Raw genomic sequence first — 26,230 nt, forward strand, 5'->3', positions numbered from 1 at the left:
AAAAACATACAAAACCAACAGAAAACCAAAGTGGTAAATTAGTGACAGAGACTTTATTTCATAATACAATTGGTGAATGGATATTAAATGGTAAATTGTGAAATATCACCTGATGATTAAACAAATGACTTAGTCACATGAATGTTTTGATTTCTACAAATGCTTTCCCAAATATTAATTATAAACTTTGAAATAATAAAACAAGATTAAGTAAGCAAACATACACACAAATACACACACACACACATACATTATAAACAACTTTAAGTGTAACTACCCTCTCTGTAATTGATTATATATTAACATAGCTATAGGCTGTTGTTAAAAATATTGTGACAATATGTTCAAGAATTATGTAGCATGGTATAAAAGTTAACAAGTTGATGAGACCAAAATAAGAGATAGATAATATCATGAGTTATACTAAACATCATTTAATTTGATGGAATGTGTAAAAAAGAAAAGATTTCAAATAATATGAATATCACAAGAAAAAATGTATTTTCATAACATCAGTTAACTTAAAATATTAATTGATACTATATAAAGTATGTTTGTGTTTCTAGAAAATGCACTGAGAAAGTGTTTCACCTGAGGACATAATTAGTTGTGATTTTAATTTGTTTTTTTTTTTTTTGGTTTTTTTTTGTTTTTTTTTATTACATATTTTCCTCAATTACATTTCCAATGCTATCCCAAAAGTCCCCCATAGCGCCCCCCACTTCCCTACCCACCCATTCCCATTCTTTTGGCCCTGGCATTCCCCTATATTGGGGCATATAAAGTTTGCAATTCCAATGGGCCTCTCTTTCCAGTGATGGCCGACTAGGCCATCTTTCGATACATATGCAGCTAGAGACAAGAGCTCCGGGGTACTGGTTAGTTCATAATGTTGTTCCAACTATAGGGTTGCAGATCCCTTCAGCTCCTTGGGTACTTTCTCTAGCTTCTCGATTGGGAGCCCTGTGATACATCCAATAGCTGACTGTGAGCATCCACTCCTGTGTTTGCTAGGCCCCTGCATAGTCTCACAAGAGACAGCTATCTTTGGGTCCTTTCAGCAAAATCTTGCTAGTGTATGCAATGATGTCCGTGTTTAGAGGCTGATTATGGGATGGATCCCTGGATACGGCAGTCTCTAGATGGTCCATCCTTTCATCACAGCTCCAAGCTTTGTCTCTGTAACTCCTTCCATGGGTGTTTTGTTCCCAACTCTAAGAAGGGGCACAGTGTCCACATTTTGGTCTTCATTCTTCTTGAGTTTCATGCGTTTAGCAAATTGTATCTTATATATTGGATATCCTAAGTTTTGGGCTAATATCCACTTATCAGTGAATACATATTGTGTGAGTTCCTTTGTGATTGTGTTACCTCACTCAAGATGATGCTCTCCAGGTCCATCCATTTGGCTAGGAATTTCATAAATTCATTCTTTTTAAGAGCTGAGTAGTACTCCATTGTGTAGATGTACCATAATTTCTGTATCCATTCCTCTGTTGAGGGACATCTGGGTTCTTTCCAGCTTCTGCCTATTATAAATAGGGCTGCTATGAACATAGTGGAGCATGTGTCCTTATTACCGGTTGGGACATCTTCTGGATATATGCCCAGGAGAGGTATTGCTGGATCCTCCGGTAGTACTATGTCCAATTTTCTGAGGAACCGCCAGACTGATTTCCAGAGTGGTTGTACAAGCTTGCAATCCCACCAACAATGGAGGAGTGTTCCTCTTTCTCCACATCCTCGCCAGCATCTGCTGTCACCTGAATTTTTGATCTTAGCCATTCTGACTGGTGTGAGGTGGAATCTCAGGGTTGTTTTGATTTGCATTTCCCTGATGATTAAGGATGTTGAACATTTTTTCAGGTGTTTTTCTGCCATTTGGTATTCTTCAGGTGAGAATTCTTTGTTCAGTTCTGAGCCCCATTTTTTAAGGGGGTTATTTGACTTTCTGGAGTCCACCTTCTTGAGTTCCTTATATATATTGGATATTAGTCCCCTATCTGATTTAGGATAGGTAAAGATCCTTTCCCAATCTGTTGGTGGTTTTTTTGTCTTATTGATGGTGTCTTTTGCCTTGCAGAAGCTTTGCAGTTTCATGAGGTCCCACTTGTCAATTCTCGATCTTACAGCACAAGCCATTGCTGTTCTATTCAAGAATTTTTCCCCTGTGACCATATCTTCAAGGCTTTTCCCCACTTTCTCCTCTATAAGTTTCAGTGTCTCTGGTTTTATGTGAAGTTTCTTGATCCACTTAGACTTGATCTTAGTACAAGGAGATAGGAATGGATCTATTCACATTCTTCTACATGAAAACAACCAGTTGTGCCAGCACCATTTGTTGAAAATGCTGTCTTTCTTCCACTGGATGGTTTTAGCTCCCTTGTCGAAGATCAAGTGACCGTAGGTGTGTGGGTTCATTTCTGGGTCTTCAATTCTATTCCATTGGTCTATTTGTCTGTCACTATACCAGTACCATGCCGTTTTTATCACAATTGCTCTGTAGTAAAGCTTTAGGTCCAGCATGGTGATTCCACCAGAGGTTCTTTTATCCTTGAGAAGAGTTTTTGCTATCCTAGGTTTTTTGTTATTCCAGATGAATTTGCAGATTGCACTTTCTAATTCGTTGATGAATTGAGTTGGAATTTTGATGGGGATTGCATTGAATCTGTAGATTGCTTTTGGCAAGATAGCCATTTTTACAATGTTGATCCTGCCAATCCATGAGCATGGGAGATCTTTCCATCTTCTGAGATCTTCTGTAATTTCTTTCTTCAGAGACTTGAAGTTTTTATTATACAGATCTTTCACTTCCTTAGTTAGAGTCACGCCAAGATATTTTATATTATTTGTGACTATTGAGAAGGGTGTTGTTTCCCTAATTTCTTTCTCAGCCTGTTTATTCTTTGTGTAGAGAAAGGCCATTGATTTGTTTGAGTTAATTTTATATCCAGCTACTTCACCGAAGCTGTTTATCAGGCTTAGGAGTTCTCTGGTGGAATTTTTAGGGTCACTTATATATACTATCATATCATCTGCAAAAAGTGATGCTTTGACTTCATCTTTTCCTATTTGTATCCCTTTGATCTCCTTTTGTTGTCGAATTGCTCTGGCTAGGACTTCAAGTACTATGTTGAATAGGTATGGAGAAAGTGGACAGCCTTTTCTTGTCCCTGATTTTAGAGGGATTGCTTCAAGCTTCTCACCATTTACTTTGATGTTGGCTACTGGTTTGCTGTAGATTGCTTTTATCATGTTTAGGTATGGGCCTTGAATTCCTGATCTTTCCAAGACTTTTATCATGAATGGGTGTTGGATCTTGTCAAATGCTTTTTCAGCATCTAACGAGATGACCATGTGGTTTTTGTCTTTGAGTTTGTTTATATACTGGATTACATTGATGGATTTCTGTATATTGAACCATCCCTGCATCCCTGGGATGAAACCTACTTGGTCAGGATGGATGATTGTTTTGATGTGTTCTTGGATTCGGTTAGCAAGAACTTTATTGATTATTTTTGCATCAATATTCATATGGGATATTGGTTTGAAGTTTTCTATCTTTGTTGGGTCTTTTTGTGGTTTAGGTATCAGAGTAATTGTGTCTTCATAGAATGAGTTGGGTAGAGTACCTTCTGTTTCTATTTTGTGGAATAGTTTGTGAAGAACTGGGATTAGATCTTCTTTGAAGGTCTGATAGAACTCTGCACTAAACCCATCTGGTCCTGGGCTTTTTTTGGTTGGGAGACTATTAATGACTGCTTCTATTTCTTTGGGGGATATAGGGCTGTTTAGATCATTAACCTGATCTTGGTTCAACTGTGGTACCTGGTACCTGTCTAGGAACTTCTCCATTTCATCCAGGTTCTCCAGTTTTGTTGAGTATAGCCTTTGGTAGAAGGATCTGATGGTGTTTTGGATGTCTTCAGGATCTGTTGTTATGTCTCCTTTTTCATTTCTGATTTTGTTAATTAGAATGCTTTCCCTGTGCCCTCTAGTGAGTCTGGCTAAGGGTTTATCTATCTTGTTGATTTTCTCAAAGAACCAGCTCCTTGATTGGTTGATTCTTTGAATAGTTCTTCTTGTTTCCACTTGATTGATTTCGCCCCTGAGTTTGATTATTTCCTGCCGTCTACTTCTTTTGGGTGAATTTGCTTCCTTTTGTTCCAGTGCTTTTAGGTGTGTTGTCAAGCTGCTAATGTGTGCTCTTTCTAGTTTCTTTTTGGAGGCACTCAGAGCTATGAGTTTTCCTCTTAGAAATGCTTTCATTGCATCCCATAAGTTTGGGTATGTTGTGGCTTCATTTTCATTGAACTCTAAAAAGTCCTTAATTTCTTTCTTTATTCCTTCCTTGACCAAGGTATCATTGAGAAGAGTGTTGTTCAGTTTCCACGTGAATGTTGGCTTTCTATTATTTATTTTGTTATTGAAGATCAGCCTTAGTCCATGGTGATCTGATAGGATGCATGGGACAATTTCAATATTTTTGTATCTGTTGAGTCCTGTTTTGTGCCCAATTACGTGGTCAGTTTTGGAGAAGGTACCATGAGGTGCTGAGAAGAAAGTATATCCTTTTGTTTTAGGGTAAAATGTTCTGTAGATATCTGCCAGATCCATTTGATCCATAACTTCTGTTAGTTTCACTGTGTCCCTGTTTAGTTTCTGTTTCCATGATCTGTCCATTGGTGAAAGTGGTGTGTTGAAGTCTCCCACTATTATTGTATGAGGTGCAATGTGTGCTTTGAGATTTACTAAAGTTTCTTTAATGAATGAGGCTGCCTTTGTATTTGGAGCATAGATATTCAGGATTGATAATTCCTCTTGGAGGATTTTACCTTTGATGAGTATGAAGTGCCCCTCCCTGTCTTTTTTGATGACTTTGGGTTGGAAGTCAATCTTATCAGATATTAGAATGGCTACTCCAACTTGTTTCTTCATACCATTTGCTTGGAAAATTGTTTTCCAGCCTTTCATTCTGAGGTAGTGTCTATCTTTTTCTCTGAGATGAGTTTCCTGTTAGCAGCAAAATATTGGGTCTTGTTTGTGAAGCCAGTTTGTTAGTCTATGTCTTTTTATCGGGGAGTTGAGACCATTGATATTAAGAGATATTAAGGAAAAGTAATTGTTTTTTCCTGTTATTTTTGTTGTTAAAGTTGGCATTCTGTTCTTGTGGCTGTCTTCTTTTAGGTTTGTTGAGGGATTAACTTCTTGTTGTTTCTAGGGCGTGGTTCCCATCCTTGTATTGGTTTTTTTCCTGTTATTATCCTTTGAAGGGCTGGATTCGTGGAGAGATAGTGTGTGAATTTGGTTTTGTCGTGGAATACTTTGGTTTCTCCATCTATGTTAATTGAGAGTTTGGCTGGGTATAGTAGCCTGGGCTGGAATTTGTGTTCTTTTAGTGTCTGTATAACATCCGTCCAGGATCTTCTGGCTTTCATAGTCTCTGGTGAAAAATCTGGTGTAATTCTGATAGGCTTGCCTTTATTTGTTACTTGGCCTTTTTCTCTTACTGCTTTTAGTATTCTATCTTTATTTAGTGCATTTGTTGTTCTGATTATTATTTGTCGGGAGGTATTTCTTTTCTGGTCCAGCCTATTTGGAGTTCTGTAGGCTCCTTGTATGTTCATGGGCATCTCTTTCTTTAGGTTTGGGAAATTTTCTTCTATAATTTTGTTGAAGATGTTTACTGGTCCTTTGAGTTGAAAATCTTCATTCTCATCCACTCCTATTATCTGTAGGTTTGGTCTTCTCATTGTGTCCTGGATTTCCTGGATGTTTTGAGTTAGGATCTTTTTGCATTTTCCATTTTCCTTGATTGTTGTGACGATATTCTCTATGGAATCTTCTGCACCTGAGATTCTCTCTTCCATCTCTTGTATTCTGTTGTTGATGCTCGCATCTATGGTCCCAGATTTCTTTCCTAGTGTTTCTATCTCCAGTGTTGCCTCATTTTGGGTTTTCTTTATTGTGTCTACTTCCCTTTTTAGGTCTAGTATGGTTTTGTTCATTTCCATCATCTGATTGGATGTGTTTTCCTGTTTCTCTTTAAGGACTTCTACCTGTTTGGTTGTGTTTTCCTGTTATTCTTTAAGGACTTGTAACTCTTTAGCCATGTTCTCCTGTAGTTCTTTAAAGTCCTTCTTGATGTCCTCTATCATCATCATGAGATATGCTTTTAAATCCAGGTCTAACTTTTAAGGTGTGTTGGGGTGCCCTGGACTGGGCGAAGTGGGAGTACTGGGTCCTGATGATGGTGAGTGGTCTTGGTTTCTGTTAGTAAGATTCTTACGTTTACCTCTCGCCATCTGGTAATCTCTGGAGTTGTTATAGTTGTCTCTGTTCAGAGGTTGTTCTTCTGGTGATTCTGAGTATCGTCTGTCAGCAGACCTGGGAGACAGGCTCTCTCCTCTGAGTTTCAGTGGTTAGAGCACTCCCTGCTGACAAGCTTTCCTCTTAAAGGGAAGGTGTACAGATATCTGGCCTTTGAACCTTCTCCTGGCCGAAGAAGAAGGCCGAAAACAGGACCTTTCCCAGATGCTGTGTTGCTTTGGCAGGTCACAGAAGCTGTCAGCTTCTGTGGTGCACACTCTCAGCTGTGCAGACTACGTTCCTAAGTTCAGAGGAGTCCTGGATCCAAGATGTGCTCCCTGCTCCTGAGGCAGAGGGCTCCTGTGCAGGGCAGAATACAGTCTTCCAGCTGGGAGGGTGCCGGATGTCTTCAGCCCCAAAAGGGTGCTGCCTCAGCGGCTCTGTGGCTCCCGGCTGTCCCAGAAGCTGTCTGCCTCTGTGGTCCTCACTCTCACCTCTGCAGACTAAGTTCGGGGAGCCCTGGAGCCAAGTTGGCACTCCCTGCAGGGCGGATCACTGTCCTCAGGCTGGGAGGGTGCTGGATGTCTGCAGCCCCAAAAGGGTGCTGTCTCAGCGACTCTGTGGCTCCCGGCTGTCCCAGAAGCTGTCTGCCTCTGTGGTCCTCACTCTCACCTCTGCAGACTAAGTTCGGCGGAGCCCCGGATCCAAGATGGCATTCCCTGCAGGGCAGATCACTGTCCTCCGGCTGGGAGGGTGCCGGATGTCTGCAGTCCCAAAAGGGTGCTGCCTCAGTGGCTCTGTGGCTCCTGCCTGTCCCAGAAGCTGTCTGCCTCTGTGGTCCTCACTCTCACCTCTGCAGACTAAGTTCGGCGGAGCCCCGGAGCCAAGATGGCCCTCCCTGCAGGGTGGATCACTGTCCTCTGGCTGGGAGTGTGCTGGATGTCTGCAGCCCCAAAAGGGTGCTGCCTCAGCAACTCTGTGGCTCCCGCCTGTCCCAGAAGCTGTCTGCCTCTGTGGTCCTCACTCTCACCTCTACAGACTAGTTAATTTGTTTTTTAAAGATAATGGATGAATTTTCTCCCAAAGAAAGGAACTCCTTATGTATAAGTTCCATTCCTTAAAGTAAGATGAGGATCAAAACTTATGTGGGAGTCTAAAACCAACTCAAGGTCAGAGAGGATGCAAATTTCACTGTCATCACATCAGGAGTAAGCTAAATTAGTTATGGAGTATGTAGAAAGAAAAGTGAAAAGAATGGAGATTGTGTCAGCAATCAATCAAAACCAAAGATGCTGTGAGTAGTCCAGAAGCAAAACAGCAAATGAAGGACTGCCCTCATTATACTGCTCTCATTTGAATAGACCCTTTCCTGTTAAGCATGATGGAAAAGAGGTGAATCAAATTAGCTTTTAATAATAGCACCAGTGGTATTAAAATATACTTTATTAATGATAAAATAATTTTCAATTTATAAACATTACCAATTGTTCAATTACAGCTAATACAATTGTATATGTAGCTACACTCTTAGGTTAAAGAAATGTGTGCACTGTAAAACTCCTAATAAAATTATAACGACATAATTCATGATATCCTACTTTGAATCTGTTCATTATTTTTATTAGTTGCTCCTTTGCATGCTTATGAATTGATAGTTTGCAAGGCTTAAATTGATTTTAATTGTCTTGAAACTGAAAAATACATCTTTGTTTCTTTTCAAACTTGCTTCATAATGTTTATTTATAATTTAATATAGATTTAATAATTATCACATAACAACATAAGTATTTATTCTCTTTAAAATTCTGCAAAGTGGAAAGCTAATCAATATTTTAGTATATAGAGAGGAGTGTCTCAAAAGGCTTCATGCTAGCTGAGAAGCTATAGATAATTATTGGCTTCTGAAAGATTCATAGTCAATTTATTTTAAGGCTATGACTCTGGCAAGTCAACTAAGCACAGTGGACTCCACACTAGTAATTATATTGAAAATGCACATGCATTCAGAAGGTCATAAAACAAAAGTGGGCATAATGTGGGAAGAGAGACCACAGGAAACTTGCTGGAGTGACAGGAGAAAATATGGATAAATATATTAAAATCATATTGAATGAATTGATACAATTTATTAAATTTATAGAAACATTTTCTTAATTGATGTTTCCTCGTCTGATGACTTTAGCTTGTGTCAACTTGATATTAAAAGTGGCCAGTAGAGAATAGGATACAGATATCCTATTATGTCAGGGCATTTCACAGTCTCCTGTTGTGTATATTTTGACCAGTGTTTCTGAGTTATAATGAAGAGTTCCCACTTAATACCAAGAGTATTCATGTGTTTCACCAGTGTCTAGCCCCGCCATTCTTCACTGACACCATCCTCTAATCCTCTACTCATAGGATAAACAGGCTGAAGAAGAAATTAGGGAAACAACACCCTTCACAATAGTCACAAATAATATAAAATACATTGGTGTGACTCTAATCAAGCAAGTGAAAGATCTATATGACAAGAACTTCAAGTCTCTGAAGAAAGAAATTGAAAAAGATCTCAGAAGATAGAAAGATCTCCAATGCTCTTCCGGTCAGAAAAGCACCGGGGTAGCTAGGGCGCAGAGTCGGCTGACACTCGTCAGCTACCCACAACACCCGCCACAGGATCTTAAGACTTCTGGTGAGTGGAACACAGCTTCTGCTCCAATCCAATTGCGCACGGGACCTGAGACTGCATTAGTTAGGGAAGCAGAAACAGGCCTGAGTAGGGCCACAGGCCTCATCCGGCCGGAACAGCACCAGGGTAGCTAGAGCGCAGGGTCGGCTGACACCTGCCAGCTACCCACAGGATTTTGATACTGCTGGTGAGTGGAACACAGCTTCTGCTCCAATCTTTAAACAGTGACAACGACAACAACTAACCCCAGAGATTACCAGATGGCGAAAGGTAAACGTAATAATCTTACTAACAGAAACCAAGACCACTCACCATCATCAGAACCCAGCACTCCCACTTCGCCCAGTCCAGGGCACCCCAACACACCGGAAAAGCTAGACAGGGATCTAAAAGCATATCTCCTGATGATAGTAGAGGACTTCAAGAAGGACTTTAATAACACACTTAAAGAAATACAAAGGAACACTGGTAAACAGGTAGAAGACAATAAAGAGGAAGCACGAAAATCCCTTAAAGAATTGCAGGAGAACACTGCTAAAGAGTTACAAATCCTTAAAGAAAAACAGGATAACCTAATCAAACAGGTAGAAGTCCTTAATGAAAAACAGGAAAACACATCCAAACAGATGATGGAAATGAACAAAACCATACTAGACCTAAAAAGGGAAGTAGACACAATAAGGAAAACCCAAAATGAGGCAACACTGGAGATAGAAACCCTAGGAATTCACACATTATCTCTCCACGAATCCAGTCTTTCAAAGGATAATAACAGAAAAAAAAAAAAACAATACAAGGACAGGAACCACGCCCTAGAAACTACAAGAAGGTAATCCCTCAACAAACCTATAAGAAGACAGCCACAAGAACAGAATGCCAACTTTAACAACAAAAATAACAGGAAACAACAATTACTTTTCCTTAATATCTCTTAATATCAATGGACTCAACTCCCCGATAAAAAGACATAGACTAACAAACTGGCTACACAAACAAGACCCAACATTTTGCTGCTTACAGGAAACTCATCTCAGAGAAAAAGATAGACACTACCTCAGAATGAAAGCCTGGAAAACAATTTTCCAAGCAAATGGTATGAAGAAACAAGCTGGAGTAGCCATTCTAATATCTGATAAGATTGACTTCCAACCCAAAGTCATTAAAAAAGACAGGGAGGGACACTTCATACTCATCAAAGGTAAAATCCTCCAAGAGGAACTATCAATCCTGAATATCTATGCTCCAAATACAAAGGCAGCCACATTCATTAAAGAAACTTTAGTAAATCTCAAAGCACACATTGCACCTCATACAATAATAGTGGGAGACTTCAACACACCACTTTCACCAATGGACAGATCGTGGAAACAGAAACTAAACAGGGACACAGTGAAACTAAAAGAAGTTATGAATCAAATGGATCTGGCAGATATCTACAGAACATTCTATCCTAAAACAAAAGGATATACTTTCTTCTCAGCACCTCAGGGTACTTTCTCCAAAATTGACCACATAATTGGTCACAAAACAGGCCTCAACAGATACAAAAATATTGAAATTGTCCCATGCATCCTATCAGATCACCATGGACTAAGGCTGATCTTCAATAACAAAATAAATAATAGAAAGCCAACCTTCACGTGGAAACTGAACAACACTCTTCTCAATGATACCTTGGTCAAGGAAGGAATAAAGAAAGAAATTAAGGACTTTTTAGAGTTCAATGAAAATGAAGCCACAACATACCCAAACTTATGGGAGGCAATGAAAGCATTTCCAAGAGGAAAACTCATAGCTCTGAGTGCCTCCAAAAGGAAACTAGAGAGAGCACACATTAGCAGCTTGACAACATACCTAAAACCACTAGAACAAAAGGAAGCAAATTCACCCAAGAGGAGTAGACAGCAGGAAATAATCAAACTCAGGGGCGAAATCAACCAAGTGGAAACAAGAAGAACTATTCAAAGAATCAACCAATCAAGGAGCTGGTTCTTTGAGAAAATCAACAAGATAGATAAACCCTTAGCCAGACTCACTAGAGGGCACAGGGAAAGCATCCTAATTAACAAAATCAGAAATGAAAAAGGAGACATAACAACAGATCCTGAAGACATCCAAAACACCATCAGATCCTTCTACCAAAGGCTATACTCAACAAAACTGGAGAACCTGGATGAAATGGAGAAGTTCCTAGATAGATACCAGGTACCAAAGTTGAATCAAGATCAGGTTAATGATCTAAACAGCCCTATATCCCCCAAAGAAATAGAAGCAGTCATTAATAGTCTCCCAACTAAAAAAAGCCCAGGACCAGATGGGTTTAGTGCAGAGTTCTATCAGACCTTCAAAGAAGATCTAATCCCAGTTCTTCACAAACTATTCCACAAAATAGAAACAGAAGGTACTCTACCCAACTCATTCTATGAAGCCACAATTACTCTGATACCTAAACCACAAAAAGACCCAACAAAGATAGAAAAATTCAGACCAATATCCCTTATGAATATTGATGCAAAAATACTCAATAAAGTTCTTGCTAACCGAATCCAAGAAGACATCAAAACAATCATCCATCCTGACCAAGTAGGTTTCATCCCAGGGATGCAGGGATGGTTCAATATACGGAAATCCATCAACGTAATCCAGTATTTAAACAAACTCAAAGACAAAAACCACATGGTCATCTCGTTAGATGCGGAAAAAGCATTTGACAAGATCCAACACCCATTCATGATAAAAGTCTTGGAAAGATCAGGAATTCAAGGCCCATACCTAAACATGATAAAAGCAATCTACAGCAAACCAGTAGCCAACATCAAAGTAAATGGTGAGAAGCTTGAAGCAATCCCTCTAAAATCAGGGACTAGACAAGGCTGTCCACCTTCTCCATACCTATTCAACATTGTACTTGAAGTCCTAGCCAGAGCAATTCGACAACAAAAGGAGATCAAAGGGATACAAATTGGAAAAGATGAAGTCAAAATATCACTTTTTGCAGATGATATGATAGTATATATAAGTGACCCTAAAAATTCCACCAGAGAACTCCTAAGCCTGATAAACAGCTTCGGTGAAGTAGCTGGATATAAAATTAACTCAAACAAATCAATGGCCTTTCTCTACACAAAGAATAAACAGGCTGAGAAAGAAATTAGGGAAACAACACCCTTCTCAATTGTCACAAATAATATAAAATATCTTGGCGTGACTCTAACTAAGGAAGTGAAAGATCTGTATAATAAAAACTTCAAGTCTCTGAAGAAAGAAATTATAGAAGATCTCAGAAGATGGAAAGATCTCCCATGCTCATGGATTGGCAGGATCAACATTGTAAAAATGGCTATCTTGCCAAAAGCAATCTACAGATTCAATGCAATCCCCATCAAAATTCCAACTCAATTATTCAACGAATTAGAAAGTGCAATCTGCAAATTCATCTGGAATAACAAAAAACCTAGGATAGCAAAAACTCTTCTCAAGGATAAAAGAACCTCTGGTGGAATCACCATACCGGACCTAAAGCTTTACTACAGAGCAATTGTGATAAAAACTGCATGGTACTGGTATAGTGACAGACAAATAGACCAATGGAATAGAATTGAAGACCCAGAAATGAACCCACACACCTACAGTCACTTGATCTTCGACAAGGGAGCTAAAAACATCCAGTGGAAGAAAGACAGCATTTTCAACAAATGGTGCTGGCACAACTGGTTGTTAACATGTAGAAGAATGTGAATAGATCCATTCCTATCTCCTTGTACTAAGGTCAAGTCTAAGTGGATCAAGGAACTTCACATAAAACCAGAGACACTGAAACTTATAGAGGAGAAAGTGGGGAAAAGCCTTGAAGATATGGGCACAGGGGAAAAATTCCTGAATAGAACAGCAATGGCTTGTGCTGTAAGATCGAGAATTGACAAGTGGGACCTCATGAAACTGCAAAGCTTCTGCAAGGCTAAAGACACCATCAATAAGACAAAAAAACCACCAACAGATTGGGAAAGGATCTTCACCTATCCTAAATCAGATAAGGGACTAATATCCAATATATATAAAGAACTCAAGAAGGTGGACTCCAGAAAGTCAAATAACCCCATTAAAAAATGGGTCTCAGAACTGAACAAAGAATTCTCACCTGAGGAATACTGATTGGCAGAGAAGCACCTGAAAAAATGTTCAACATCCTTAATCATCAGGGAAATGCAAATCAAAACAACCCTGAGATTCCACCTCACACCAGTGAGAATGGCTAAGATCAAAAATTCAGGTGACAGCAGATGCTGGCGAGGATGTGGAGAAAGAGGAACACTCCTCCATTGTTGGTGGGATTGCAAGCTTGTACAACCACTCTGGAAATCAGTTTGGTGGTTCCTCAGAAAATTGGACATAGTACTACCGGAGGATCCAGCAATACCTCTCCTGGGCATATATCCAGAAGATGTCCCAACCGGTAAAAAGGACACATGCTCCACTATGTTCATAGCAGCCCTATTTATAATAGCCAGAAGCTGGAAGAACCCAGATGTCCCTGAACAGAGGAATGGATACAGAAATTATGGTACATTTACACAATGGAGTACTACTCAGCTATTAAAAAGAATGAATTTATGAAATTCCTAGCCAAATGGATGGACCTGGAGGGCATCATCTTGAGTGAAGTAACACAATCACAAAAGAACTCACACAATATGTATTCACTGATAAGTGGATATTAGCCCAAAACTTAGGATACCCAAGATATGAGATACAATTTGCTAAACGCATGAAACTCAAGAAGAATGAAGACCAAAGTGTGGACACTGTGCCCCTTCTTAGAATTGGGAACAAAACACCCAGGGAAGGAGTTACAGAGACAAAGTTCGTAGCTGTGATGAAAGGATGGACCATTTAGAGACTGCCGTATCCAGGGATCCATCCCATAATCAGCTTCTAAACGCTGACACCATTGCATACACTAGCAAGATTTTGCTGAAAGGACCCAAATATAGCTGTCTCTTGTGAGATGATGCCGGGGCCTAGCAAACACAGGAGTGGATGTTCACAGTCAGCTATTGGATGTATCACAGGGCTCCCTATGGAGAAGCTAGAGAAAGTACCCAAGGAGCTAAAGGGATCTGCAACCCTATTGTTGGAACAACATGATGTACTAACCAGAACCCCGGAGCTCTTGTCTCTAGCTGCATATGTATCGAAAGATGGTCTAGTCGGCCATCAATGGAAAGAGAGGCCCATTGGACTTGCAAACTTTATATGCCCCAATATAGGGGAATGCCAGGGCCAAAAGAATGGGAATGGGTGGGTAGGGAAGTGGGGGGCGCTATGGGGGACTTTTGGGATAACATTGGAAATGTAATTGAGGAAAATATGTAATAAAAATATTAAAAATTAAAAAAAAAATCTCCCATGCTCATGGATTGGCAGGATTACTATAGTGATAATGGATATCTTGCTGAAAGCAATCTACAGATCCAATGCAATCTCCATCAAAATTCCAACACATAGTGTTAGAAAGAGCAATTCTCAAATTCAGTTGGAATAACAATAAACCTAGGATAACAAAACTTATTCTCAACAATAAAAGAACATCTGGGAGAATCACCATCCCTGACAACAAGCTGTATGATAGAGCAACAGTGATAAAAAATACTGCATGATATTGGTACAGAGACAGACAGATAGATTAATGGAATAGAAATGAGGACCCAGAAATGAACCCACACACCTATGGTCACTTGATCTTTGACAAAGGAGCTAAAATCATCCAGTGGAAAAAAGGCAGCAGTTTTAACAAATGGTACTGGATCTACTGGAGATCAACATGTAGAAGAATGCAAATTGACTCATTCTTATCTCCTTATACAAAGCTGAAATTCAAGTGGACCAAGGACCTCCACATAAAATCAGAAACACTGAAACTAATAGATAAGAAAGTGGGGAAGAGCCTTGAGCATATAGGCACAGGGGAAAAGTTCCTGAACAGAACAACAATGGCTTATGCTCTGAGATCAAGAATCAACAAATGGGACCTCATAAAATTGCAAAGTTTCTATAAGGCAAATGACACTGTCCATGGTACAAAATGGCAACTGACAGATTGGGAAAAGATCTTTATAAATCCTACATCTGATAGAGAGCTAATATCCAATATATATATATATATATATATATATATATATATATATATATATATATATATATATATATATATAAAGAAATCAAGAAGTTAGACTCCAGACAATCAAATAACTAAAATGGGGTAATTATTTAATCTAATTATTTAATCAAATAATTAAAAATGGGGTAGAGAGGTAAAGAAAGAATTCTCAACTGAGGAATATTGAATGGCTGAGAAGCACCTAAAGATATGTTCAACATCCTTAGTCATAATGGAAATGCAAATCAAAACAACCCTGAGATTCTACCTTACACCTGTCAGAATGGTTAAGATCAAAAACTCAGGTGACAGCAGATGCTGGCAAGGATATGGAGTAAGAGAAAGACCATTCATTGTTGGTGGGATTGCAAGCTGGTACAACCACTCTGGAAATCAATCTGGTGGTTCCTAAGAATTTGGATATAGTATTACCTGAGGACCCAGCTATCCCACTCCTGGGCATATACTCAAAAGCTTCTCCAACATATAACAAGGACATATGTTCCACTATGTTCACAGCAGCCTTATATATAATAGTCAGAAGCTGGAAAGAACCCAGATGTCCTTCAACAGAGGAATGAATACAAAAAAAAATTGTAGAAGATAGAATCTTAAGTGTAGGGATTATAAAAGAAATCAATATAGCTTGAGTGCTGTTAAATCTAAAATTATCCTGACACATACATCCAGGAAATCTAGTAAACTATGAAAAGACCAAACCTAAGAAGAGAGGGAGGAAAAGGAGAATGAATGAATGAATAAATAAATAAATAAACAGACAATAAGAAGTTTCTCATAAAATCATTCATCATCACTACTAGTTAGGGAAATACAAATCAAAACAATGTGGAAATTTCATGTAACCCCAATTGGAAAGAAAAAAGATTACCAAAACAACTTAACACACATGCCAGAAGACATGTAACAAAAAAGAAAGCTTGATAACTGTTGGTGAGGTTGCAAATTCACATAGTCACTCTGGAAATCAGTATGGAGAATTCAAAACTAGCTAAATATTTGTCCACCATATAATCCAGCTATGTTAGGCCTTCACACATGTCCAAAGGACTCAACATCCTTCTCTATAGATCCTTGCTCAGCCACCATCATTCCTGCTTTATTTACAGTTTCTAGGAAACGGAAAGAATGTAAGAATTCGTGCTTTTGATGATGAGATAATAAAAGTGTGGTACGTATACTGAAGTGGAATCTTACGGGTTCTTTGGATGGTGTTTTGATGGGGCAAACACGTGAAGGAATGGTTAGCTGAAGAGGCCAGGTGAAACATTAACACAAACTCATGCAGGAATGTTTCACTGAAACACAGGAGAGAGAATGCTCTGCTAAAGCAAACATGTAAAAGGACACGTGATGAAGGATTCTTTGGTAACTACACACATGTTTTGGTGTGCCTCCATAGAAATGTCACAAAAATACTTATGGTGATGTGCTGCAGTGTCTTTAAGCTTCGAGACTCTGGGTGGTTGCCAGTGTGGTTTCAGCTGTGACAGATGCACATGCTGAGGCAAGAGCCATGGAGGAAACATGATGTTTGGTAGATATAAATAGGACTTGGTGGACAGTGATGGAAGCTGAGCTAAGCTTGCTGGTAGAGCTAGCTATGCAATGATTTTGGGTCTCCAGTCTTGGCTTATCTTTGCTTCCCTGAGAGAAGCACAGCAGAGAACTTCTACTGGCATTCCTCTTGGTCTTTCCTGCTGATTTCAGCCTAGGCTGAGGCCTGGATGTCTCTGCTAGGTAGTGCCATCACTGCTGATTCGTGTTTGCTATCCTCACTCTATCTAACTGTTATTGTATCTGTGAGGTGTTTGCCAACGGATCGTGCTGCCATTGCTCACCTGTGAATTGAACTGCTAATTTCCAGAAAAGACAGATTACCATTGCTCCAAAGTATCTTTCTAGACAGGCACATTTCCCCTTATCCTTTCTTTTCCACTACTTCTGGTGGGTGTTGGGCTACCTACAATAGAGGTTAAAGCATTTAAGAACCATCATTAAAAATAAGGCTCAGATCTATTCCTTTGTTGAGGTAGATCTGGGTTGTTTCCAGCTTCTGGCTACTATAAATATGGCTGCTATGAATATAGTGGAGCATATGTCTTTGTTATATGTTAGAACATCTTTAGGGCATATGCCCAGGAGTGGTACATCTGGTTCCTCAGGTAGTACTATGTCCAGTTTTATGAGCAACCACTTTGCTGATTCCAAAGTGGTTGTACCAGCTTGCAGTACCAGAAGCAATGGAGGAGTGTTCCTCTTTCTCCACATCTTCATCAGCATATGCTGTCTCCTGAGTTTTTGAGTCTTTCATTAGTTCCTCCCTCTCTTCCAAAAGATATCCTGTGCTCCAACTAATGTTTGGCTGTGAGTCTCTGCATCTGTTTCTATAAGCTGGTGGGTAAAGCCTCTCAGAATACATGTATGCTATGTCCCTGTCTGAAAGTGTCAGAAAATAGCATTAATAATATCAAGGGTAGGCCCTCATGGCTTAGGTCTCAAGTTTTTATATGTTTTTAATATTTAAGATATTGGCCTAATATCTTCTGTGCAAAGCCTGGTAACATTATTGTATATATTCATGTGAGTCTAGACTTTTTTAGTTAAAAGTCTTTTATATTGCTATTTTAATCTCATTTGTTAGGAGTCTATTTGGGCTATTTATTGTTGCTTGATTTAAATTAGTGGTTTGTCTAATCTAAAAATTTATGCATTGTTTTGAGTACAACTTTTAAAATATTTTTATAGCATTCTGAATGTCTGCAGTATCTTTATAATGTTTCATTTATTTCATTCCTGATTATCTTATCATGTTCCACTCTCTCTTCTCCATCTGTCTGTCGGCCTACTCTCCTGCCTGCCTTTCTGTCTGTCTGTCTTGTTAGCTAGTCTCTTTTAATATTGTTCATTTGTTTATCTTTCCAAAGAATGAGGTTTTGGATTAATTCATTATTTGTATCATGTTCTTTGTTTCAATTTCATTAAATTCAACTGCGATTTTTATTACTTCTTTGTGTTTATTGGAATTGAGTTTGAATTTACTTTGGTACTATATTTTTGTACTTGAATTTTTCTGAATTGCATGACTAAGTAATTTATTTGTTCTTTTTCTAGTTTTTAATGTAGGTATTTAAATGTACAAATTTCCATAAAAATATATATTTCCTTTATAGGATTTATTTCAATATTCTCCAGAGTAACACTGTGCTTTGTTTTGTTTTGTTTTAAATGTTAATTGTTTATTAGATATTTTCTTCATTTACATTTCAAATGCTATACCCTTTCCTAGTTTCCCCTCTGAAACTCTGAAACTCTCTCCCTCAACCCTGCTTCCCAACCAACTCACTCCCACTTCCTGGCCCTGACATTCCCCTGTACTGGGGCACACAATCCTCACAAGACCAAGGGCCTTTCCTCCCATTGATGGCCTACTAGAACTCATATCCCATGCAGGGGTAGAGGAGTCGACCCCCAGCTCAAAGTGTTAGGGGCTTATGAAGGCAGAAACTGCAAACACCTGGCATGGGCTATAGCATTTGGCAAGCACAACGGATTCAAGGAACGGTTGGAGTATTCTGTATGAACATTTCCTAAAACAATGGAGCAAGTTAAACTTATACTTTGTGGTTAGTACAACATGGAATAATGGGGCAAGTTAAACTTTTACTCCCTACCATTAGTGGGGTGTATTTGGACACAAGTCTCGGGCTTACATGATTTTTAATTCTTCTCTCTCAGGATCTTTCAGGTCAGTCAACAGGTTCTCCAGCATAGGAGTGAGGATTAAAAAGAAAAGAGACAGCTAGACAACATTGTAGCATAACCCCAGTCAATTCTGAGACTGAAGACAAATTTAATTTTCCCAATCTGCTTTTTATACCATTTTAATTACATGCAAGTATTAAGGGCAAGCAGTACAATAAGAAACTAACAAGGCAATAAGCAAAGTCCTGTGATTACTCCCATAACAGTTGGTTAAAAGGGCTTGTCATAATGACCAAAATACTTGAGCCTACTTCCTTGTCCAAGCCCAAAATCTTGCCTGTAGCCTACTTCTTTTGTTGCATCCTAAGGTTAAAATACTTGCCTTACCCTACTTCCTTATTATAGCCTAAAGTTAGATTCTTGCTGAAACTTACTTCCTTATCATGTCCTCATGTCAGATTCCTGCCTGAGCTTACTTCCTTGTCATGGCCAATGTCGGATTCCTGTCTGAAGCCCATTTCCTGGTCCTTGGCCAATATCAGATTCCTGACAAGCAGCACCCCAAAAAGGCTTTCCATAGTTTCTATTAAGAGCATTGAAAATAAATGAAAATGTCATACCCCAAAATAAACCAGATTCAAATTTGAAAAAGTAGACACTTTCTGCATTGATATATTTAATACTTTGATACTGTCATAATTGCACTTATTTGTATCTTTGGTTAAAATCTCAAAATACAAAATTAACATTGGCATTTCTATGTAAATTATACCTAAATTCAATAACATTCTCCCTGTATTCAGATTTATCTATCTATCTATCTATCTATCTATCTATCTATCTATCTATCTATCTACCTATCTATATATATATATATACATATATATAATATGTAATTACTAATTGTAAATATATTGTATATATATGCATTTATATGTTTGTTTCAAATCAATATGATATATTAGGTTACTGAACTAGAATAAGCTATCTTACAGGAGAACTAAATGAATTAGAATCAGAGACTATTTCTTTAACTTAGACAAACACTAATACCACCACCACCAACATCAACACAACAACAAAAAGAACAACAAACCTTGAATCTGACCAAAATTTAGATGCATGGCATGCTCACAGATATACTAAAAATTGGATAGAATTTCATCACAAATTGAAAAAACTGAGTAGATAATTTCTTGAGTATTTCAAGGAACTAGAGAAAGTACCCAAGGAGCTAAAGGGGGGTTGCAGCTCTATAGGAGAACAACAATATGAAATAACCAGTACCCCCGAGCTCCCTGGAACTAAACCACTAATCAAAGAAACCACATGGTAGGACTTATATCTCTAGCTACATATGTAACAGAGGATGGCCTAGTTGGTCATCAATGGGAGGAGAGGCCCTGGGTCTTATGAATGTTCTAAGCTCTAGCATAGGGAAATTCCAGGGCCAGGAAGCAGGAGTGGGTATGTTGGGGAGCATGGAGAGGGCAGAGTGGAAATGGGACTTTTGGAGAAGAAACTAGGAAAGGGGATAACATTTGAAATGTAAATAAAGAAAATATCTAATAAAAATAAAATAAAAATAAAATACAGGAAGCTTATAGATTAACAAAATGCAAATAAAATAAAGAAGCAAATAAATATTGTAAGAGTAACCAAGATATAAGGCAGTGTACAGGTGCAACAAAGATTATGAGTATGTTATATAAACAAGTATATACATAAAATTATATTGATTTAAATATCCAATTTTTAACATTATTCATTATTCCTGATTCATTATTCAGGACAGAATTAGCATTCAGTTATATGAAGTAATATAACAATTGACCAGATATACTGAAGACAATTTTATACATTCCAAAAATTCAGTGATACATTAATGCAATAATTCCAGAACTAGTTTTTACTACCAATGATTAAAATGTGTACAAAATTAGGACTTAAAGGACTCCATAAAGATGTTTCTATCCCTTCCTTAGTTGAGTCTACATGATGATGCATCTAAAATGTAGTTAAGCTAGGTTGAATTTTCTAAAATTTCAAGAATTTTTCAAAGCATTCCTAGGTGCTAAAAAATAGATCAGTATTCTGTATGGAAATTCAATGTCAGTGATGGTAACATGTATATCCTTACATAAGGTACAAAGGTAACAACATTGCCTTAGGCACTGTAATAGGTTTTATAGTTGGCACAACTCGATGATAGTTATGCAAAACCTTTTCATTTTTTTCTGTATCCTCCATCATTCTGGAATTAAATTATAAAATAAATTCTTAATCATAAGTTATCAAGTTTTTATATTTTTTGGCAGTTATTCTAGCTCTGGGATGGAATTCAAAGATTCATGCCTTAATAGTAAAGAGAAATGTTTCAAAAGCACTGTCATACATGTCAAATAACTTTTACATCTCCACTATTCTTATGCAAAAGTAGCAGATGATGTTCTTACAGTTCTAAATACCAACACATTAAAATTCTCATTATAACTGTTCCTAATCTAGAATCTCAAAGTTATTTGGTAGATGTTTGTAACTATAAAACTAAGATGGCACTGTGTCAGTAACATTGGTATTTTTTCACAAATTATGTAGCTATACTTAATTTTTAAATTTTTTTTTATACGTATTTTCATCAATTACATTTCCAATGCTATCCCAAAAGTCCCCCATACCCTCCCCCCCACTTCCCTACCCACCCATTCCCACTTTTTGGCCCTGGCATTCCCTTGTACTGGGGCATATAAAGTTTGCATGTCCAATGGGCCTCTCTTTCCAGTGATGGCTTACTAGGCCATTTTTGAAACATATGCAGCTAGAGTCAAGAGCTCCGGGGTACTGGTTAGTTCATAATGTTGTTACACCTACAGGGTTGCAGATCTCTATAGCTCCTTGGATACTTTCTCTAGCTCCTCCATTGGGGGCCCTGTGATCCATCCAATAGCTGACTGTGAGTATCCACTTCTGTGTTTGCTAGGCCCCGGCCTAGTCTCACAAGAGACAGCTATATCAGGGTCCTTTCAGCAAAATCTTGCTGCTGTATGCAATGGTGTCAGCGTTTGGAGGCTAATTATGGGATGGATCCCTGGATATGGCATAAATATTTATAATGGCCAGAAGCTGGAAAGAACCCAGATGCCCCTCAACAGAGGAATGGATACAAAAAAATGTGGTACATTTACACAATGGAGTACTACTCAGCTATTAAAAAGAATGAATTTATGAAATTCCTAGGCAAATGGTTGGACCTGGAGGGCATCATCCTGAGTGAGGTAACACAATCACAAAAGAACTCAAATGATATGTACTCACTAATAAGTGGATATTAGCCCAGAAACTTAGTATACCCGAGATATAAGAGACAATTTGTAAAACACATGAAACTGAAGAAGAACAAAGACCAAAGTGTGGACACTATACTTAATTTTAATATTAAATAATTTTCTACTATGTCTTTGGTCTCTCCAAATTATTCAGTATTATAAAAACCAGAATATCTACTTTAACGTCGGTCACACATTGTATGTGTATCAAGTGAAATTTTGCTTTGAAAACCTACTCGTTCTATTCACTGCAGTATTATTCTTTGAAGAATAGCCATCACTGTGTGACTTTGTTAGGTAAAGGTACAAGAGTTCTGATGACCTGTTTTCTTAAAAGAGTACATCTACTATACTTTATAGAAGGAATTCACAGAATAATAGTCATTCTATCAATACTACTTTCCCTGGGGTGATTTAAAACATGTTTAAGGTCAAATCTGAATGTTCTTCTCTCCTTTTGTCTTTTGTCTTTTCCTAATATATGCTTTTAATCTGTATTTTCTAAACAATATAGAAATCATGGTGTGGAGAAGGAATAAGGATTTCTCTTCTTTGGAAATTTTCAACAGAATGTTACAAGAGAACTAGCTATGGTACTGATCTCAACAGATCTAGACTAGCTCATGAGTCCACATGCGTATGTAATCTTCTATACCCATATGTTGCTTTAGAATTTTATGCGATATTTATTGCTTTTACATTTTGGTAAGTTTTCAGCAAATGAGTAACACAATACAACACACACACACACATATACATACATACACATACACACACACCCATAAATACACTTTTGGGGGCATGGAAGAGTAGAGACTATCAGCTATTTATCAGTTGCAGTTCTAAAAGCTTATTACATGGGAAATCCAAGATATAATATGGTTGGTGATGTTAAGATATTTTAATATTGTAATTGGATTTAAATATCATATAACAGGATAGCAGATTTAATACAGCTACAAATAATTCCAAGGCATATTTTATTATGAATTTGCAAGCAAATTCTGTCAAAGTCCATTCACTTCAAAGGCAAGAAATATTCTTTGCAAAAGATATTACCACAAATCAGCACAAAGTAAGCAACTGCAAATACAGTCTACAACTGTTCCTGGCTCAAGTTCAGGACCTCTTCAAAACCACCAGCATGTGGACAGCAGCAGTTGTATGGAAAATGTATCCAACTTAACTCTGGTACCTGGAGACTCTCTGATTACAGGAATGAATCCTCCTTCTGCAGCCCTGATCCCTCTCCCCTGACCCAAGGGAACTAACTGCCAATACCACTAAGAACCTGGTGGTGAGTGCAGAAATGTGCTGCTACTGCTTTGATGTACTCTACTGTCACTTCTATGGCTTTCCACAGCCACAACTTCCTAGATTCAGCAGTGACCCTTATTCTTTCTTTGTGACCTGGAAGACAGGATGAGACAAGTGGCTTTGTGGCTGCATTGGGACCTTCTCAGCCATGAATCTTCATGCAGGACTCAGCGAGTACTCATTAATCAGTGCACTTAAGGACAGCCAGTTCCCGCCACTGACCCGAGAGGAACTGCCCAAACTTGTCTGTTCTGTCTCCCTCCTTACTAACTTTGAAGATGCAAGTGATTACATGAATTGAGAGGTAGGGGTCCACGAGAAACAGATTGAATTCATCAATGAAAAAGGCATTAAACACACAGCCACATATTTACCTGAGGTTGCTAAGGAATAAGACTGGGATCAGATCCAGAATATAGACTCCTTGCTCAGGAAAGGTGGTTTTATATATCCAGTTATCAGTGACTTCAGAAAATCAATCAAACTCACGAGGTATCAAAGTAAGAATGTGACAATCAGTTATGCAGAGTGTATTACTTCTGGACAACACTGTTTCCAGAATGGTGCACTTCAAGCCCCGCCCCTCTACAACCATTACTCCTGACACACAGCTTCATGACCAGTCCCACCCCCCTGTGGCCACCAATGGCAATGACATCATCAGAACAAATGCCTCCTTGTCCTGGTTCAGTTACTTCTATTACTGCACCATTTTTTTTGCCAAGTCTGTCTCCTGCTAACTGGAGAGTGTGGGGATACATTGAATAAAACAGAACACAAGGGGCTGAAAGCTTGTATCGGCCTTTCCCCAATCTGGGGTTCTGTTGAATCAGGGCTACAATAACCAGTGAGAATGGCTCTGTGGGTTCAGAAGACGGTTGTCTGGTGATTTCCCACATGTGTTGGTCACACACTGAAAACTGGAATTGACCGTGATCCATGGAGGCTTCTTCCCCAATACTCCATAGCCCCCCACATCAATTATGTGTACTGACTGGCAGTCTGGGCCACAGGGACCAACATGAATCACTTTTAGGTTGTTTTAAATTCTCTTTTTTAAACTTCCAGTTTATTGTGTACCAAGCGTTGATTCACGACCTCCATGCTTCAGAAGTGAACACCATGTTAGGGTTGAATGTGGGCACCATGAGCCCCTGTGAGTCCTGGACAAGATTCTTTTACCAAGATCCAAAGTTCTGTGATGACATTTCATTTTACCGTTAGCTGTGAAGGTTTTCATGCTTACCTGACTCTCAGCGGATATTCTGGTACTCTTCCTGCATTGAGTCTCCTGGTGTTGAACAGAGATCTCTGTGGCATAGCCTGCTGAGGAATGGAATGGAGATACCCATAGAGGTCTAATGTCATCATCATAAGCAGGTGTGAAATGCGAAATCGCTTCCTCACCACCCAGATACCTCAACTCTCTGGTAGCAGTGCCTATGTAGCTGCATCTAAATTCTCAGAAGCACAGACTTGTAAACAGGTAGTTGGATTGGGCTTTAGGACATACTGTCACAGGAGAGCCTCCAGGATCTCTGAGCTGGTTTTCTTCACAGGCAAATATACTGAGGAACCTTTAAGTAGGGAATTTATTTTTTTCTGATTTGCCTACAAAAGTAGGAAGACTTAATATATCAGTCCTCAGTAAGACTCTAGAACAATGCTGTGTTAAATAAAACCAGGTGAAGCTTTAATTTCTCTACTGTACTGGGATTCTTCACTTCACCAGTGCAAATGTCCAAACTGTTCATGTGTCTCATTTAAACTCTTTATATTCCCTCTACTATCTTTACTCATTTCAAAATAGCTGTTAGCAAATTCTTTTGACTCACTTGGTGGTAATATGTATAATACTAGGAAACAATGAAGGTGCTTTGAAAGCTCTGTCTCAAAGGCGCTGCTCAGGCAACTCAAAGGAAATAGCCAGCTGGAAGAAAGACTCCTGAGGATGAAACACTGGTTTTAAGCAATGTTCACAGAGACTCATGAGGCAGATGTGGCATAAACTTTGTGAACATATGTTTTGATTTCTTTTTTAGGATTGATATGGTGATAGTGTGGCTTTCCAAAATGGATAAATATTCAAGTCATAAGATCATCTGAGTTTCTTGTGCCAGGAATGGAGGAACGGAAGTAGAGCTACTTTCTATTCACTCTTCTGGGTATCACTTCCAGGTCAGGGTTTGTTGTTTTGTTTTGTTTTTAAACTGGGCAGAGAGTTTGTACCAGGAGTGATCACAGACCTGGAATGATTGAAAGAAATGCTGATGGCATTGTAATGCCTCTTACTGACAGGTTGGGTTCCTTCACATGCATAAGATGAAGGTATCTCATGCTGCTGAAGGGAATGAAGGCTATGTCATTGATATCTGACAGCCTGTGCTCTCAGGTGTGATGGGTTGATGCAGGGTGCTCAGCTCTGGACTGAGCCACCCACTTCCAATTTGTAAAACAGTATTTATATATAGGGCTACACTTATTACTGTTCAAGCATTCTATGTTAAGAGTTGTTTAATTTCTAAAGATTTAAAGCAAAAAAAAAAAAAGTGGTGCTAAATTTTATCCCTGAGCACTATCAGTGAGGCATGCAAGCATCTACAGTGCTATGCTCCTCAAGCCTGTTCTTCTTAGAGAAATGTTGCTCTATCTTGTTTAACCCAATATATAGTATGAATTTTATTTTATTGAGGGTGGGGAAGAATACCTGCCAATTAAGAAAATGAA

At 38.6% G+C, this 26,230-nt stretch overlaps 1 pseudogene; it reads left to right on the forward strand.

The window, feature by feature from the left end:
* The window catches only part of LOC110295898 (AMMECR1-like protein pseudogene), an 83,954-nt pseudogene extending 59,847 nt beyond the window's left edge, over positions 1-24,107 (forward strand).
* The last annotated feature ends 2,123 nt before the right edge of the window (positions 24,108-26,230 follow it).

This window comes from Mus caroli, unplaced genomic scaffold (genome assembly GCF_978045245.1).
Source record: "Mus caroli unplaced genomic scaffold, Mus_caroli_1 scaffold_1, whole genome shotgun sequence".
Classification (NCBI taxonomy): Eukaryota; Metazoa; Chordata; class Mammalia; order Rodentia; family Muridae; genus Mus; species Mus caroli.